Genomic DNA, 18,574 nt, shown 5'->3' with positions numbered 1-18,574 from the left:
GTCTTTTTTGTTTTGGTTTGGTTTTGGTTTTTCGAGACAGGGTTTCTCTGTGTAACTTTGGAGCCTATCCTGTCTTACTTTTCTGTGTGGGGCTTCTTTGATTTTTCCTTTCTTGGTTTTTCTTTTAATTTTTTTGAATAAATCTTTTCTAGAATTTTTATTTGTTTATATTTTATGTATGAGTGCTCTGTCCGCATGTATGCCTGAATGCCAGAAGAGGGCATCAGATCTTATTACAGATGCTTGTGAGTCATCATGTGGATGCTGGGAATCAAACTTAGTACCTCTGGAAGAGGAGCCAGTGCTCTTAACCACTGAGCCATTTCTCCAGCCCTCTTGGTTTTTCTTTAGCCAAAGAAATTATAATGTCCTTGATAATCATCAGTACACCCCTATTTCTGCATTCCAGAGACAAATAAACCCATGATGAAGTCATGGATGCGGTAGTATTAATAACCATCCTTATTCTCCAATTCCCCTTGAGCTTGCTGAGTGTAGCTGTTCTTCAGATAAACCAAGGAATGAGCTTGATGGAGAGCTATGTGGTAGATTTGGTGAATGAGTTTCTTACATGTTCTTGTTTTCTGTTGCTACCTAGCAGATTGTTCTATGTTTCTAATCTTACTAGTTTAAAATAAAACCATTCACTTATTCTGCATATAAACTTATTCATTAGGGACGACTCACCTTGGCCTTATACAGCATCACTAGTGCAGATGCATGTCTGGGATGATGTAACCACATGGAAACAAATGGATGTTGACTGTCTACAGCAATTAAGCTGTGACTGCTGCTGTAGTTTAGATTTGGAAATAGCTTTGAAATACCCAGGTGCCAAGACTTGTTCTTCAACATACTACTATTGTAAGTAATACTAACAGGTGGGGGCCTGGTAGGAGGTTTTAGGACATTGGAAGATTGATGACATGTCTGTCCGTCTGTCTACCTACCTATATCTATATCTATTTGTGTGTCTATCAGTGTATGAGTGTATATATATATAATATATATATATATATATATCATCTGTCTATCTCTGGTGCTGCTTCCTGGTTTACCATGATGTAACCTCCCTCTACCTCAGTGCCCCTGACCTGATACTCTATCTTGCCCCAGACCCTAAAGCAATGGAGCCAACTGATCACAGACTAACAATCTTTTAAAAAGTGAGTCAAAATGAATCCTTCCTCTCTTAAAACCTGGTTATTCCAGATGTTGCCAGAAACAGAAAGTTGACTCACATAGCATGGTCCAAGGATTTCAGTTTTTGTTTTCATGGGCTTGACCAGGGGGGACTGCCTAGCTAACTCACACCATGGTGATTTCTTTGGAAAACACAGACTTCTTCTAGCAGTACCTAGGAAAAGGTATAGCACCACCCCCGTCAGAGTAGACTGGGCAGTAGAGCCTAGCCTTTATCCCTATGATCCAAGTGTTCAAACTTTAAAACCATACTGAATCTACCAGAATGGGTAAATTTACTGAGAATAAGAAACATTATCCTTAATGTCCCCTAAAAGACATAAAACTAGTGTGAGAACTTATTTCAATATTGGCATGTTAAACTCTGCAGCCCTGCTCTAGGGAAATAAAAATCCTAGTTAAAAATATCACAAAGTAAAATGAAAAACAATGAAACTCAGGCTCTGGAAATGGTCTTAAGAGCATACAAACCGGGTGGTGGTGATACACACATTCAATACCAGTACTCAGGAGGCAAAGACAGGCAGATCTCTGAGTTCAAGGTCAGCCTAGTTTACAATTTTAGGTGAGAGTTCCAGAACAGCCAGGGCTACACAGAAAAACCCTGTCTCCAAAAATAAAACAAAGAACATAGAACCAGTGAAGAAATGTTTTTGTTTTTGTTTGTGTGTGTGTGTGTGTGTGTTTGTTTTACGAGACAGGATTTCTCTGTATTGTTTTGGAGGCTGTCGGTCCAGCCTGGCCTCGAACTCACAGAGATCCGCCTGCCTCTGCCTCCCGAGTGCTGGGATTAAAGGTGTTCGCCACCAATGCCCGGCTTGTGAAGAAATGTTTACTCAGGGAAGACCTACTAAACCTCAATATGTATTGTGAGAGTCTGTGATGTGTCAGGCATGAAAGAGTCCTGCACGTTGCAGACATGGCTGAGATGGTGGGGCTCCCTTGTCCGTTAGATCATGAGGGACACAGCTCTCTCACTAGGAAGCAGGCTGGAAGCATTTCTCATCACCACTAGCTCTAGAATGCAAAGGCTAATTTTTCTATGAGCGCATAAAGAAGTCAAGGGTCCCTTCTTGTATCCAACCCCACCCATAAGATGGGTGCTCTAAAGCCAAGAGAACAGGGGCTTAATTATCCTCACAACTGCTCAGTCACGAGGCGGGAGTTGCACCTGGAAAAGCAGCAGAAAATGCCAGGGCTGCCAGCCTCACCCAACACCCTGCTCATAAACAGGGTTGCCACTCAGAGAAGTGAACTGTCCCTGTACCAAATAACTCTGGAGGCACACATGAAACATTTGCCCAAAGAGAGAAGCCCATGACATCACTCCAAAACTCCTCCCAGAGGTGCTGATTTTATTTAAAAGGCACCCAGGAGGGCTGGAGTGATGGCACTTCAGCTAAGGGTTGCTCCTGATGAAGCCAGGGCTTCAGCTCCCAGCACTCAGCTGATGGTCATGCCATCTGCAACTCCAGTTCCTGGTGATCCGGCACCCTCTCCTGGCTTCCATGGGCACTAGACAAACATGCAGTGTGTTTACAGACACACACACACACACACACACACACACACACACACACACACACGAAGCACTCATCATGTCAAATAAAACTTTAAAAATCTTTAAAATACACTTAGAAGTTTGATGTCGAGCACTCTTAAGAGCAATGGGAGTTTGGATTTAGATGCTTAAGAAGAGGCAGATAGATAACTTTATGAGAGCAACAAGTTAAACTATACACTGCTGGTTTCTAAGAGAATCAGGGAAAGGGATAACTTAGGCAGACCTTCCCTGGTTTAGTAAACCTCAAAGGTTGTCTCTCAAGACTTCCCTTCTAATACTACTTGAATTTGACTAGTAGCACTTTGCAACAATGTATGTTCCTGGGTGTTGTCAAATATGAGCCACCAGCCAGACATTAGTGATGTCTAACACCTGGATGTGATGCCAACAGGGCAGAGAACTTAATAGAGATGGGGAAGGAAACAAAGAGAGCTCTGTGGAATTCACTGGCAGCCCAGAGTCCAATGTGGTGCCTGCAGAAATGAGTCAGAGCTTACATGTCAGGGAAAACAGAATTCACCCAGATTCCACCAAAGTCACTACACCAACGAGCAAGGAAGCAATGTGGAAGGCAGCCAGAGGAAAGGGGAGAACACTGTATTAGTGCTAACTCTCTAGAGACAGAACTAGTGGAATGGATACGTGTGTGTGTGTGAAATTTAATATTTTATGTTATTTAATACAAATAAAAGAGTTGATAACATCAGCTTTAACACAGTAAACAGCAGAATCATACCTGAGAGCCCAGAACCTGGGAAGGTACTCAGAATTGAGGCTGGGTTCCTCCGCAGTCGGAGTAGTCTAATGGTCCCAATATGCCGCCTGAAGCCCGGAAGTTTCCTGGAGAGACACCCTAGTTGGTGACAAAAGCTTGGGAATGCTTGCTCTGGTATCAGCAATTAGCAAAGCAGAAAAGGAGCCGACTGACTTGGCAGCAAGAGGGAAGCAGAGAAGCCAAAGGAGAAGATGGTCTTCCCGCTGCCTCATCCTCATTAACCATCAGAAGGTACCGCCCACAATCCTTGGGTCTCCGTGCATCCAATCAAGCAATGGGGCACTTCTTCAAGTGAGACAAGCTACTCAGGTAATTCTAATTTGTGGTAAGTTGACATTAAATCAACCACAATATTGTCTTAAGCTGCACCTAAAATCTCCAACATTAACAGAAATAAGTCCTGAGCTCTGTAATTGTTGGTTTTGTTTTTTCTTTTGGCTCTTTAGTCTTGGTGGGGGGCGCCACCCAGCTCCCAAATAAATACACTCAGAGGTTTATTATTACTCATAAACTCCCAGTCTTAGCTTTGCTTATTTCTTGCCAGCTTTTCTGAACTTATCCCATCTATCTTTGGTCTCGGAACTTTTTGTCTTTCTCTATTCCTATATACCTTTTCTTTCCTTAAGCTGCGTCTGGCTGTGTAGCTGAGTTGCTGAGTGGCTAACCCCTGGAATCCTCTCTCTCAGATTTCTTCTCATATTTATTCTCTCTGCCTGCCAGCCCTGCCTCTTTCTTTCTCCGGCCTTGCTATTGGCCATTCAGCTCTTTATTAGGACCATCAGGTGTTTTAGATAGGCAGAGTAGCACAGCTTCACAGAGTTAAATAAATGTAGCACAAACAAAAGTAACAACCTTAAACTAATATTCCCCAACAGCTCTGTAAAGATGAAGTGTGGGGAAAAAAATGGGGAGAGCCAACCTTTCTCAACCAAAACTCTGCAGGTGGTTTCCATGTACATGAACAATGACTTGAACGTCACTGTTACAAACATACTAAACGGACTAGAGGAGACCCTGCTTAGAGAAAAGTAGAAAAACCTACTCCTCAGACTCTTGACTAAGATGAATGAAGAAACAGAAAGGAGTGGTAGCCACAGATCATGAACGAGAAATTGCCAATGGAAGGGTGTAAATTACTGAAGGAAATGGAATGGGAAGTCTGAAGACAGAAGGTACAAGAACAGGAATGAAAAAGTCAATAAAGTTTTATTCAAACAGGCTAAGTAAAGAATTACAAGCATGATAATTGATGGATAAAGATTATACCACATGAAAACAAAAATACCTTATGATGACTGGGGAAAAAGGAAACATGAAGAGAACCTTGGAGACATGAGAGACACCAATGAATACATGAACATATGTGTAACTGAATGCCAAAGAGAGGAAGAAGCTGAAAAAAATTACCTGAAGGAATTGTGACTTACAACTTCTAAATATTAACAAAAAAGCATCTTTAAATCCAAGAATCTGGGGTTAGTGCAGGGATACACAGGTCAGACACATCATAATTTAGAAAAGAATCCTAAAAACATGAAGAATAGAGAGAGGCTCCCAGCCAGTTGTTCCATACCTGAAATAATGGATGCCCAGAGGCTGCAATGCACAGGCAGAGTTCTCACAAGACAAAAACTTCAACCCGGATTTTATGTTCAGAGAAACTAGCTTTCAAAAGCAAAAGTGGAATAAGGACATTGCCAGAGAATTAACTGTGAGTAGTTGTTGCCAAAAACACTAAAATTTCAAAGCAGGCCCTCTCTCTCTCTCTCTCTCTCTCTCTCTCTCTCTCTCTCTCTCTCTCTCTCCCTCTCTTTCTTACACACACACCACATTTTAAGAGTACTGTAATCTTCATTATGTATTTCTAAAGGACAGTATAAATGCATATTTACACTTTGTTAACTGAATAAAATACAGCAGTATATAACAATATGTATGTATTATGTTTTGAAAACATACAGAAATATTATAATTTGGCAAAAGAGCACAAGGTAAGTGGCTGGGAACAAAGTTGTATGAAATTTTCTTCTAGACAGCAACTGAGATTCACAGTAAGGAATGAAAAGATCTTGAAATGAGAACTACGATTAATAGAGTATATTCTATAAACATTCTCATTCTCCTTCATCCTCTGAGTTTATTACAGAGATTAGTCAATCTGCACAGATTTGTGCAGATTAATAATGATGGTAATAATAACGCTAAATGAATTGAGGAGGGGGAGGAGGACGAAGAAGAGAGGAAGAAATTGGGAAGTGATGAGAGACACATAGGAGGTGGATTTATGAGTTTCTTAAGCATTTTCAAGTGGATTCTAACAAAACAGGAGATATAATATGAGCTTAGAGTTCTAGAGATCGCTAAAGAATGTGAGATTTTAAGTGAGATAATATTTACTTACTGCAAAAGAAAAGAGGCAATGAATAAAATAATTTTTAAAAGATAGGCAGAATAATAAAAACAAAGACACAAATCCAATTATCAATAATAACTGTGAATAGATTAGGCAAGCCGACAGAAAGTCAAATATTGTCACACTGGATTTAAAGACACAAGGCCCACACACTTCAGATCTAAAGATATAAACAGAATGAAGGTGCATGAACGGGGAGACGTTACACTGGGCAAGCAAGAACAATAAACACATGGTGGCCACGTTAACACCAAAGAAAGAGCTTGTCAAAGTGTTACTAGAGGAGACAGATAATGACAAAATGACAATGGATAACAGGCAAGAGATATTGATTATAGATAAGAGTCAATCTGAAAACGCGACAAATTTGGCTATTTCTACACCTCACAATAAGGGACTAAAAACAAGTGAAGCAGAATGCATGAAATAAAGAGAGGAAGTCTTCAAGTCCCCTGACACACACAGCTGAAGGATACCACCACCAACAGCAGAAAACTTGCCAAGAACACAGACCATTCTCCAGTACAGACCACGTGGCAGGGGATTTAAAAGGTATTGATAAAGTCATAGGCAGAAAACATGGTCTTCAACCAAAATGGGATGAAATGAGAAATCAGAAACAGAAAAAATTAATAAACTCCCTAATATTTAGTGCTTTTATAAGAAGGAGTAAGGGAAATTAGCAAATGTTTAAAATAAATGAACATGAAGACACAGCATACCAAACTTTCTAGGAAAAAAAAGGCCAGGCATCTCGTGACGAGAGCTTTTAAGATTCATTTTTTGATGTGCGTACAAAGAACTAGATTTGATTGTGTCATTTTCACACTTACAGGTAGATCTTTACACTTTGTTCTTCTTGTCTCCTGTTCTCACTGTCCTGCCCTGATGGGAGATGTCATTCTGAAATCTGTCTCTTATTGGTTGTTGGATAAAGCACTGTTGGCCAATAGGGAAGCAAGATAGGTGGGACTAGGAGTCAAGGAGGATTCTGGGAAAGAGAGGCAGAGTCAGATACCATGTAGGCAGCCAGAGGAGTAAGAGGTCTGGACCCTTTTCTCTGGTAAGAGAAATACTTAGATTAACAATTATGGGTTAAATACTTAAATCAGAGCTAGCCAGTAAGAAACCAAGCAAACGGCCAATAGCTTTATAATTAATATAGTGTCCTGTGTGTTACTTGGGGGTTCAGACAGCGTGGCAGGGCCCAGGCAACCGGTGGGGAAAAACTACACTCTACACTGCCCCATGCCCATCTCTCCCTCTTCCTGGTCCCCTTCTTCCCCGCAGTTTCCTCTTGTCACAGTTAACATCAGCTGTCAAGCTGACACAAACCTAGAGTTCCCTGGAAAGAGGAGCTTCGACTAAAGAACTGCCCAGGTCAGAGTGACCCGTGGCTATGTCCCTAAGACATTTTCTTACTTGCTAATGATTTAGGAGCACCCAGCCTGCTGTGGTGGCGTCATCCCTAGGTAGGTAAACAGGGGCAGTATAAGAAAATGAGATGAGCAAGTCAAGAAGGCCAGTAACCAGCAGTCTTCTGTGGTTTCTGATCCAAGCTACTGAACAACTCTTACGCTTTCTCTTTATAATATAGATAATCTCTTGTTCTCTCCTCCTTCCTCCTTTTTGACTCCCTTCTTTGCTCTCATGGTCCCTTTTTTACTTTAATGTCCTGTATGTGCTTATAAATAAATGTATATTCCACACAGGAAAGAAAACATGACATTTGTCCTTTCTGATTCTTGATTTTTTATTTTGTTTTTTAATATTGATCCCCAGTCCCATCCATTTTTCTGTGAATATGATGTTTCATTTTTCCTTGCAGCTAAATAAAATTCTATTGTGACTATGCACCCCATCTTCACCCCTTTACACCAAGTTTCTTTTCTCACACCCTTGCAATCACTTAGCTTTTCTTCTTCTCTTAATCATAGCTAGTCTGACAGGGGCAAACTGGAATCTCAGAGATGTTTTACTTTACATTTCCCTGGTGGCTAAGGATGCTGCACATTTTTTGCAAGCAGTTACTAAGCATTTGCATTTCTTCCTTTGAGAATGATCTGGTCAGTTCATTAACCTCTTTATAGATTGTGACTTGGAGGGTTGGGATTTCATTTTTGGAGTTCATTATAGATTCTAAAAACTAATTCCCTGTCAGGGTGACAGTTGATACTTTGTCCATTCGTAGGCCATCTCTTCACTTGGGTGAATCTTCTGCTTGCTATGCAGATCATTTTTCATCCACGAAATCCCATCTCTCAGTTCTCAGGACCATTTCCCGTGCACCTGGTGTCCTGGTCAGAAAGTCACTGTCCATACCTTGGTGTTCGCTGGTGTCTTCCTCTAGTAGTTTCATGTTGAAGGGGCCCTGCATAGTCTATTCTTCATACTTCGTCAAAGCTTAGGCAGTAGCTGTGTGGGTTTAGATGAAGGCTTACACATCTATATTTGTACCAGTACTATTCTGTTTTCATGATTATGACTCCTTAGTGTAGTCTGAGGTCAGATTGTGATGCCTCCAACATTGACATTTCCACTTAGGGGTTGTTTTGGATATTCAGGGTCTTTGGGGGGTGGGTGGGTTTTTTTCTTCCATAAGAATTTTAAAATTGTATTTTCTAGTTCTGTGAAGATTGGCTGAAATTTTGACAAGGATTTCTTTGAGTGTCATGCCATTTTTACAATATTGATTGATCCCCTTTCACATAATTTCATAAAATAAACACTAACAGATATAAAAGGTCAAAGAGGCCCACCTGCCATGGAAGTAAGTATAATGACACCAAAGAAAAACCAAACTCTAGCAAGGAAAACACTGAATCCTAAGGTTCCATCTGGTATCTTGGGATTTGTAATGGAATCAACACAGGCCCCCACATCTTAGGTAGCCCCGCCTCCTCCCTCTCCCTCTCCCTCGCCATCTCCCTCCCCCTGTCCCCCTCTGTCTGCTGCCTGCAACACACACAGATTCTCATTTGGGTCAGCTCCCTTCTGTGCCCGCAGTTTTCCCAGCATGCATCCCACCTTCTGTCATCTCTAACATCAGGGGTCTGCATTATAATTTAGCCTCATCTTCACACCTCCCTGAAGTGGCCTTTCCTGGTCTTGGCTACTCTCTGAAACCATGCAGAAAGACCCCACGACCTCTCTGATTTCAGGTTTTCATGCCTGAAATACTAACGCCATGCAGGTGATGTTGCCAAATTCTGCTACCAGCTGAGATGTAGCCCCTTTGGGCCACAACTGTACAGCTTCTATGCGCTAACACAGGGAAAAACTCCCATGGGAAGCTGTGTTCAAACACCAGGGAAATCCTTTGGTTTAGACTTTCTTTTCTGAAATGAGTCTGGAAGGAGCCTCCAAAGCTGGGGGTTTGCCCTCCCGACACCCTTCCTGTTCCAGTGTGATGTAGAAGTCTCCTTTACTCTATGTTGCTCTCACTAACATCCAGTCACTTCCTCAGCAACAGCCTGAACATTCTCCTGTCTTGAAGTTTCTTCTGGCAAACAAATTAACCCATTACATCTGAATTCAACCCCATTCAAGTTCTCAGGACAACTGGCAAAACAAAGCTAGATTCTTGATCAAAATATCACACAAGTGGTCCCTTAGCCAGTTCCTGATAGACTCCTTACTCCTCTCATGATCCGCTGGCCACACGTCCACTGTCTCAGCATCTTCTCCTCCAATGGCCACTAAACTGTGCTTACAGAATCAAGGGTTCTGCAAGCCTGTGCTTCCAGACTCCTTCACATTCCTAGAAAGGCCTGAGAGCCACATGGTCAGGGTTATCACACAATGGCCACACTGCTCAGTACCACTTTTCTGTCTTACTTACTTTTCCTGTTGTTGTGGGAAAAAAATGCCCAGAGAAAGCAATTCAAAAAATAGAAGGCCTTATGCTGGCCCACAGTTCAATGTTACAGCTCATCCTGATGGGGAGCCGGAGGCAGCTGGGTCCAGGTCCAGAAGCAGGGGGATGAATGCTCTGCTCCCTTTCTCCCTTTTATATAATGCAGGCTCTCTGCCTGGGGAATGGTGCCACCCACCTTTAGTGTAGGTGCCTCCACCTTAGTCAACCTAACCAACCTAATCCCTTACAGACTTGCCCAGAGGTAAAACATCCCTCACAGGTGTGCTCAGAGGTTAAAACGTCCCTCACAGGTGTGCCCAGAGGTTAAAACATCACTCAAAGGTGTGCCCATAAATTAAAATAATCGGGAATCACACCTTGCAGGTGTGTCTGCAAACTCATCTCCTAGGTGATAATTGACACTAACCATCACACAAAGGAATAAAAACATCAAAACACCAAAGCTTAACAATAATAATTTAAAATCAAAATAGTATAGAATTTTAGCAGACAGCAAAAAGGAGAAAGGCAGGGTGCCAAAAGAATAATGAAAAAGACTAAAAGAAAAAGATTGCTCAATAACAAATATGTGTAAGCACAGTTAGATAAATGTACGGCAGGAAATAAAAGCTGAAAACATAATTTAAGGAATGATAACGTAAAGATTCCATGATAAGCATAGAAAAGGAGAAATGGGGAAACAGAAAGGGCAAAAATAAATAAGGGGGAAAGAGAAGTGTAAGTGCGGCTCCCTCTGTGTTTTACAGCTGGGGCATCCTCGCGCAGTCCTGTGGATGAAAGATGAGCTATTGGAACTTGTGAGCTCCTGCCTGTCCTATGAGTTATGCTGGTACTGAGCCTGTATTGGATCAATTTCTGATGTCTTTCAAAGTTGTCTTCACTGTTAACTTTCCCTTCCTTGAGTAGGGGATGCTCCACTAGCCACGCGCGGCTTACTAGGTTCTGTCTTGGACAGGATTTCCCACACTCCTGAAACTCTCCAGCTTGTATCCTGTGGAGTGGCTAGTGTTCTAGTTGTGTGATGTCTCTTGGGAGTGGAGGAGGCTACCACAACAGTAGTATCTGTGCAGGTGGACCTGTCTTTGCCCTTTTAAAATCCAATAGGCAGTCGGGTGGTGGTAGCACACACCTTTAGTCCCAGCACTCAGGAAGCAGAGGCAGGTGGATCTCTGTGAGTTCAAGACCAGCCTGGTCTACAAGAGTTAGTTCCAGGAGAGCCTCCAAAGCCACAGAGAAACCCTGCCTGGAAGAACAAAACAAAACAAAACAAAACAAGGGCTAGCCAGAAATGAGCCTAAGTTAAGACAAGCATTCATAACTAATAATAAGTCTCTGTGTTATGATCTGAGAGCTGGTTGGTAGCTCAAAAGAAAAGGCCTTCTACACTATAGGCACAGAGGATAATTCCAAACCCTGGCTTCATTGTTTATTAAGTAATTATATACTCTTTTCTAGATATTGTATCCTGAAATTATACATTCACAGTACCTCAACCATGACAAGAAACACCTACAAACCAAAATAAATCTAAACAAATAAATAAATACAAGTAAAATATCCAGCAGAGTGCCAAGCAAACAGGAATCACTCAGTAGATGGTTTCTATCAACATATGATACAATAAGAAAGATGTTTTCATGTGAAACCATTTTTAAAGGAGTCAATAAGATAATCTAGGAATAGGTTAGGTGGTGGAACAACCCTGGGCAAGTCCTGAGTAGGCTTTGTTTTTAAGTGCCATGCTAGAGCCCAGTGGAGAGCTCTAATTTGGGCTCTCCCTCTGGCTAAAGTTTGGCTGTGGCTCTCTGCATCTGCTCCTGTCAGCTGCTGGAGGAAGCCTCTCGGATGACGACTGGGCCATGCACCGGTCTATGAGTATAGCAGAATATCTTTAGAAATCATGTTATTGGTTTATTTTTTTCTATCCTAGGTCTCCAGGCTATCTGGTCCCCCTGGAGCTCTGAAAACCCTGTGGAAGAGAGGGAGGAAGAATTGTAGGCACCAGAGGGGTTGAGGACACCAGGAGAACACAGCCTGCAGAATCAACTAGCATGGCTCACAGAAGGCTGAAGTGATAATCACTGCTCGACTGCATGGGTCTGTGCTAGGTTCTCTGTGTATATTTTATGGTTGTTAGCATGATGTTTTTGTGGGACTCCTAACAGTGGGAGCAGGATCTGTCTCTGACTCTTTCACCTGCTCCTGGGACCCTTTTCCTTCTACTGGGTTGCTTTGTCCAGCCTTGATATGAGGGTTTGTGCGTTTTCTAATTGAATCTTGTTATGCCCTGTCCAGTTAATACTCCTGGGAGGCCTGCTCTTTCCTGAAGGGACCAGTAGGAGGAATGGATATGGGGAGGGAGGAGGTACAAAGGTTTGTGGGAGTGGGGGTGGAGGGAGAGGAAACAGCACTTGGGATGTATTGTATGAGAGACAAAAAAAAAAAAAAGCCATGCTAAGAAAGCTGATGAACTGTGGAGGACAAGGCAGACGTGCATAACCAGTTATCCACCGTACAATGTTGGCGGATGTCTAACGGCTGGGTGAGGGATACGGCGTCACAAACTAAAAGAACCGATGAGGCTCAGGAGACGGGAGCCAGCAGACAGGCATGCTGGAGAGGCCCCGGAGGAAGAGGTGGTCTGTAAAGAGTCGGTTCAGAGGGAAAAAAAAACCACGTGTCATCTGTATCCAATGACAGCGAAGAGGCTGTTGTGGGTGACGGGGCGGTGAATGGGAGGTGAACAGCAGAGACCCCGAGCTTATACGTGTGTTGGGGGCGGGGGAGGGGAGGAGCACTTGCCTAGCACATGAATTTCACCTCCAGCCTAGCAGAAAAAAAAGAGCCTTGCAGTGACACAGAGATTGGTGTTTCCTCGGTGGAGCGTCAGCACAGTTTATAGTCTGCCGAAGCGAATCAGAGGACCGAGGGAACAGCCACTACACTAGACAGAGAGCATGGTTAACACAGATGAAGCTCTGCTTCGCCCTTGCTGGCCCACTGGTGTGCCCCACAGCCCGATCCCTGGTCCCGGCAAACACTAACAAACTTCTGGATATCCGGTGACTGGGGCCTCCTTGCTGCTAGCCCCTGCCAGAGCATACTTGACCCCGCGGCTGCTTCACTCTGACCTTTGCTTTGCCTCTTGTTTTCCTGAGCGTGCATTTGGCCTTAAGAAGCCATGACTGATTCAGCGTCCCTGGCACCCCGCCACGGCTCTGCCTGGTCACACTGCTACCCTCGCCCTCAGCTGTTGCAACATTTTGGCCACTCTTAGGAGCTGCACCGCCAAGCCTCCTCCCCGACTGCCCATGCAAAGAAATGTGTCCCAGAGGAGATCACACCAAGATGTTGAAATCCAGGGCACAAGGAAAGGGTCACTTCTGACACCGATTAACAGGGGCTAAGAGGAGACTGGTGCATGTAAGCGGGACAGGGGACCACGACCATCACACTTCACATTTCCTTTGATAAAACGTGGGTACGATTAGAAGGATTTACCACAGTGATATATTACATTAAATGAAAGCTGTTGTTTTTAAATGATTACAAATTAGAGAAGTCAGGGGGTTTGTTTACCTCGTAAGTGCTGGAAAACCACATCCTTGCGCCCTGCTATCCCTGGTAAAAGAGGTCCATCTCTAACCTCACGGCACTGTTACAGGAGAGATACAAAGACATTAAATAGGCAGTTACACCCCTATTTAAGAAGCTGGGACTCTGGGAGAATCTACAGCCACTAAAAGGCCGGGGGCTGGAAGAGAATGAATGTGGGAACAGCAGTTGCAAGGAAGGGGGAGACCAGACTGAACAAGACTATATAAACCATTGAAGAGTGCACATACTCGTAAATGTCTCCAAATGCCAATTCCAGAACTCGATTTTAAGCTAGCCACGTGTGACACACGCTTGTTCTTCACAGAGGCAGACTAAATATCTGCGGGTTGTAACTCTCATTGTCACATGGTCATTTGCAACCTCCTTTTGGAGTAATATGTCCATTTGTACCAAATATACCAGGAATTGCTCATCCATGTCTTGGGGACTAAGTAATAAGGTAAATGTCTGGATTAAAAGCTACAACTAGGTTATTAGGTTCCTAATGAGACTTTTAGCATGATACTTATCAGAGTCATCGAGACCCTCTCCTCTGAGCTTTGGTTAGCTCTGGGCCATTGCCTTCCAAGGGCATAGGCATTCTCGCCTATAGATCAGCGACAACTGGTCTCTAGCATATTTAAACAATCACATCTCAGTTAGATTCTTGTAAGTCACAAATATCTCACTCAGAACTTTGGAAACTCTTGACCTCAAATCTCTTAAAGTGACACATTTTAATGAAACTATATGTGCTGTAAATCATAAAAGAGTTTAAAGAAAACAGGTGTCTAATATTAATCTCCCCACGTGCACCTTGTCCTATGAATATACCAAAGGCTTTGTTTTCTAGCCATAGAATCCCAGTTGCATTCAGAATATTCAGCCGGACAGCACGCTAAAACAAGGTGTCTTAGGGTATGAAAAAGTGGCAACAGCAGCAAAGCTGTGACAAAAGAGATTCTGCTGCTGTTTTCTAGGCAAGTTTGAATCATGTGCTTTGTGCGTGTGTTCTGCCTTTATCCTTCCGTTCATTTCATCTGTTCTTATCAAGTTTCTTGTTGGCGCAGCCTGCTATAGCCTAAGCTGTAAGCAGGGAGATGAAAGAAAAGATCTGTGGCTGGTTTTTAAATAAGGACTGTGATGCACTGTACACCCACCGGTAAATAATAGGTATTTACTGAATTCATTTAAACTGAGCCCAGAACAAATAATAGGTATTTACTGAATTCATTTAAACTGAGCCCAGAACAAGGACATGTGACTGATGGTTGAGATAGACGCTGCTATGGTAGCCGGTCCTGGATGAGGGAGGGAAAGACGTCAAAGATAATTCAAAATGAGAAGACAGAAGCAAAATGAAAAGAAAGGGATTTTATGTATGGACGCGGCACAGATATTATTTGTCAGAGATAGAAATACAGCAAGCAGCAGGATAGTGGACTGTCAAGTTTATCAGTGAGACATTAAGCCAAACCCATTCAGATCTAATGCTTCCATTTAAAACTAACTGAATTTTCTCACCCAATCCACACAGGGGTGGCTGTGAAGAGACTATTGGCAGCCAGAAGAGATGTGAAATGTTCCCCCAAAGCTCGAGTGACTCAACATTTGGTCCATAGGTGAGTATGCTGTTTGGGGGGGGGTGTGCCCCTTCTGCGCCTGCCTCTGTTTGGGTCAGCGTGGATGCAGGAAAGCAGCCTCATGCCCCTGCTACCACGTATGGCCAGGCACCCCTAAGCCACAGCAACAACTCTGCTTCTCTGCACAATTTTTGTCACTGTTGTTGTCGTCATCGTTATTTTTCTTATATCTGTGATCATTTACGTTCTAAAAGCAACTCAAAGAGGGAAGGATTCATCTTAGCTCATGGTCAATCATGGTGGAAGAGCACGGCAGGAGAAGCAGGTCTTCCACCATGAATGGACACTGAGAGGTAACGTCGTTGCTGTGACTTACAGATATCTCAGCACATGGCTATGGCTCCCAGGTCTTCTGAACTGGTCCACAGCAAGATTGTTGGAGAGTTTGGAATTGTAGGTGAGAATCCCTAGAATGCTGTAAGTGGAGTGTAATAGGCCCTTCTGGTAGATGTTCTAGAGGCCAAAATGATGACTGAAATGTGGGTGGGGAAGGCCAGGCTCATGGATGGGGTTTCAGAGGGGACAAGGCAGTATTGGGACTTGGGATAGAGGGTATTAGTGTTACACTGTGGTAAAGAAACTAATGGGACCCTGGCTCCCTCAAGCATGTGACTCTGGCAGGCCTTGGCCTTCTCCCCCATTCCCTCTCCTTGCTAAAAACCCTTAGATGACGTTCCTAAAGCTGTCACCAAGGTCTATTCCCTTATTTGGCCATGTCCTCCTGCTGAGGCTGACTACCAAGGTCCAACAATCAGAATCCCCCTTTGGTTTGCCTAACTAGCATTACCAATTAAAATTAAACACCTCATCCTAACACAGGGTTTCCTCTTTGGCTTTATAAACCATCTATGCCTATGGGCCATATCTGTCTCCTCTCTATCTAGAGGCAGTCCTTTGTCTCCCGGAACAAATATTCCCGCCCCCTTTCCCTTGCCCTCCATCTCCTTTACCACTGTGTCCTAGCCCATTGTAACACAGACCCCCCCTTTGTTCCTCTTCTTAAAACTGATGCCTGCAAGGTCATTCACTGCTGATTTTCTGCCTGAGTCAGAAAGCAGCCACTTCAACTTCTCTTCCCTCACTAATAAGGGATCTCTCTGTGGAAACAGGTGTGCGGATGTGTTTGTATCTAATCCAGGGTCTGAATAGGAGCCCCCACTATGCAGGAGTCCCCTTCAGAAACTGGCTGCATTTGAATTTTAAAGGTATGAACTGAAATCGTTTGACTGTGGCTATTTCAGGATGACATGACATGCAGGTTTTGACCTGGTTACTGCTCACTGCTCTTAGCCAAGTTTACAGTGAGAACAGAAAGTGGAGCAAGGAAAACTGTTCAGTTTGGCAGGGAAAGAAGTCTGAGCAGGTTTAAAGTTGCAGAGAACAATCATAGTGTGGGTAAAGGTGGTACAGACGATGTATCAGTAACTTTTAGAGAGATTAACACAATTAAAGAGAACACATGTGCTTGCACTGAGACAGTAGGGAAGGTATCTCGAGGGCGAAGTCACACCATTCCAGAGCTCTAGAGGGTTGCAATTAAATGTATGTGAAAGGAGAAGGTAGGAAGATTCGACTCTTAGAAAGACAGAGTCTATCAGGACCCTGACAGAAAATGACTGCCCAGGGAATTGGTTTTATAGATTCGGCTGAGAATGTACCACAAGTTCCTGCAGTTATGACTCAAGGGATCCAGACTACATCTTAATCCGGGAGTACAGCTAGATGCCATCTATATGGTTTTGGTTTTGCAAGCACGCAAAATATAAGTGCTATCAAGGCATGGAGACTTGTATGAAGGCTGCATGAAGTTACCAAGGCCAAACAATGTGTAGCAGGGTTGGCATCTCTGCATAGAGTTCTGAAGTGAGCACTGTGAAGCTGTGAAGGTGACATCAAAGCTTTAAAAAGAACCCAGGGTCTGAGAGGTGCCACAAACGTGGGCCATCACAAAGGAAATCTGCAGGGACTTAATGAAGTCAACGTAAGCGTGCTTTTTTCACAACTTTACACAAGCTAGAGTTACATGGGCAGTGGGAACCTTAACTGAGGGATTGTCTCCATCTCGTTGCCTGCAGGAAGGTCTAGGGGGGCACTGATTAATGAGGGCTCCAACCACTATGGGCAGTCATCCTCGGCCAGGAGGTCCTGGGTGGTACAAAAAAACAAGTTGAGTAAGCCCTGAGGAGCAAACCTATAAGCAGCATTCGTCACCGGCTTCTGCTTCAGTTCCTGCCTCCAGGTTGCTGTCGTGAGCTCCTGTCCTGGCTTCCCTTGATAGCGGTCTGAGACATGGAAGCATAAGTCAAATAAATCCATTCCTCACCAAGTTGCTTTGGTGCATGAGTTTTTAAATGACAGCAGTTAGAAAACAAGCTAGGACACCAAGGAAGAGTGCATATATGCTCTCAATTGTATAATTAGAGACTAGATGGTATGACCACAGCCCCCGAGGGGTTTGACTTGGAGTTTGAGGGTTTGGTGTTTTCCCTGCTGGGTGCTGGCATTTGCTCTGCTCTTCCCTTGCTATTTGATCACTACTCTTCTTATTGCAATGATGAAGAACCTAACAAAAGCAACTTAAAAAAGAATTCACATTGGTTCACAGTGTGGAAGTACAGTCACTCATGGCAGTGAAGCTTCGGTTGTGGGCACTCAGGTGGCAGCAAGAGACACATGTTGGTGCTCAGATGGCTGTCTCCTTTTTCCCTCTTTATTCATTCTGAGACTCTGTTATATGACAAGACTTCTGAGGAGACACTACTCATGTCTACTATCTCAAATTAGACCCAAATTATGGATTCTGACAGCTCACAAAGCTGGGAACCTGGATTACATTGTACAGCCTGCAGTCAGCTCAACAGATCAGAGAGTGTCCTTTCCAAGTTACTCTGGTATTAAACTTCTGGCAGTATAGATGGCTTCTGCTTCTCCCAGGAAGTAGGTCTGGTCTCAGAATTTTCTTTACAATTTGGCTTGTGTACTCTGGGAGGGAGGAGCCTATCGAAGCTGGTCAGTTTCGGGGACTTCCTGAAGCTATTTTGTTGTTGCTGTTTACTTTCCTGCTTAAGGAGCTTCTGTATATGATGGAATGTTTCAATCTCAGAGGAGACCAATACAACAGACTCCAGCTTACAGATGGTGCCATCCATACTCAGGGTGTGTTTTCTGTCTAGTTTTATGTCAACTTGGCACAAGCTAGAGTCATTCTGGGAGAGGAAACCTCATTTGAGAAAATGCCCTCACCAGACTGGCCTGTGGGCAAGCCTGTGATGCATTTTCTTATTTGGTGATCCATGTGTGGAAGGGCCCAGCTGGAGGAGGATGGTCCTAGAGTGACTAAGAAAGCAGGATGAGAAAACATTGAGGGGGTAGAGCCAGTCAGCAGCATTCTCAATGGCCTCTGCATCAGCTCCTGCCTCCAGGTTCCTGCCCTGTTTTCTCTCAGTGATGGATTGTGATGTGGAGGTATAACCTGAAATAACTCAAGTTGCTTTTGGTCTCC

At 43.5% G+C, this 18,574-nt stretch overlaps 1 protein-coding gene and 1 long non-coding RNA gene across 4 annotated transcripts in view; one reads left to right on the top strand and one right to left on the bottom strand.

Annotated features, from left to right (window-relative positions):
- Nucleotides 1-9,961, bottom strand: part of Slc38a4 (solute carrier family 38 member 4) — an 86,178-nt gene extending 76,217 nt beyond the window's left edge. The window contains exon 1 of one of the 3 annotated variants that reach the window (XM_040753902.1): nt 9,797-9,961. The gene's annotated coding sequence lies outside the window, so the exon portion shown is untranslated. Of the gene's footprint in view, nt 1-3,503; nt 3,725-9,796 lie in introns of those variants that run through there. The other 2 variants (XM_021225493.2, XM_040753903.1) reach the window with 2 other exon arrangements.
- A 1,726-nt stretch (nt 9,962-11,687) lies between these two features.
- Nucleotides 11,688-16,277, top strand: LOC110340385. Its single transcript, XR_002382180.2, has 4 exons — nt 11,688-11,929; nt 14,967-15,051; nt 15,391-15,469; nt 16,182-16,277. It is a non-coding gene; the product is annotated as an uncharacterized LOC110340385 (long non-coding RNA).
- Nucleotides 16,278-18,574: the final 2,297 nt, after the last annotated feature.

This window comes from Mesocricetus auratus, unplaced genomic scaffold (assembly GCF_017639785.1).
Source record: "Mesocricetus auratus isolate SY011 unplaced genomic scaffold, BCM_Maur_2.0 Super-Scaffold_100010, whole genome shotgun sequence".
In the NCBI taxonomy this organism is placed as follows: Eukaryota; Metazoa; Chordata; class Mammalia; order Rodentia; family Cricetidae; genus Mesocricetus; species Mesocricetus auratus.
The sequence above is the reverse complement of the archived record's forward strand: the minus strand, read 5'-3'. Positions and strand labels throughout refer to the sequence as shown.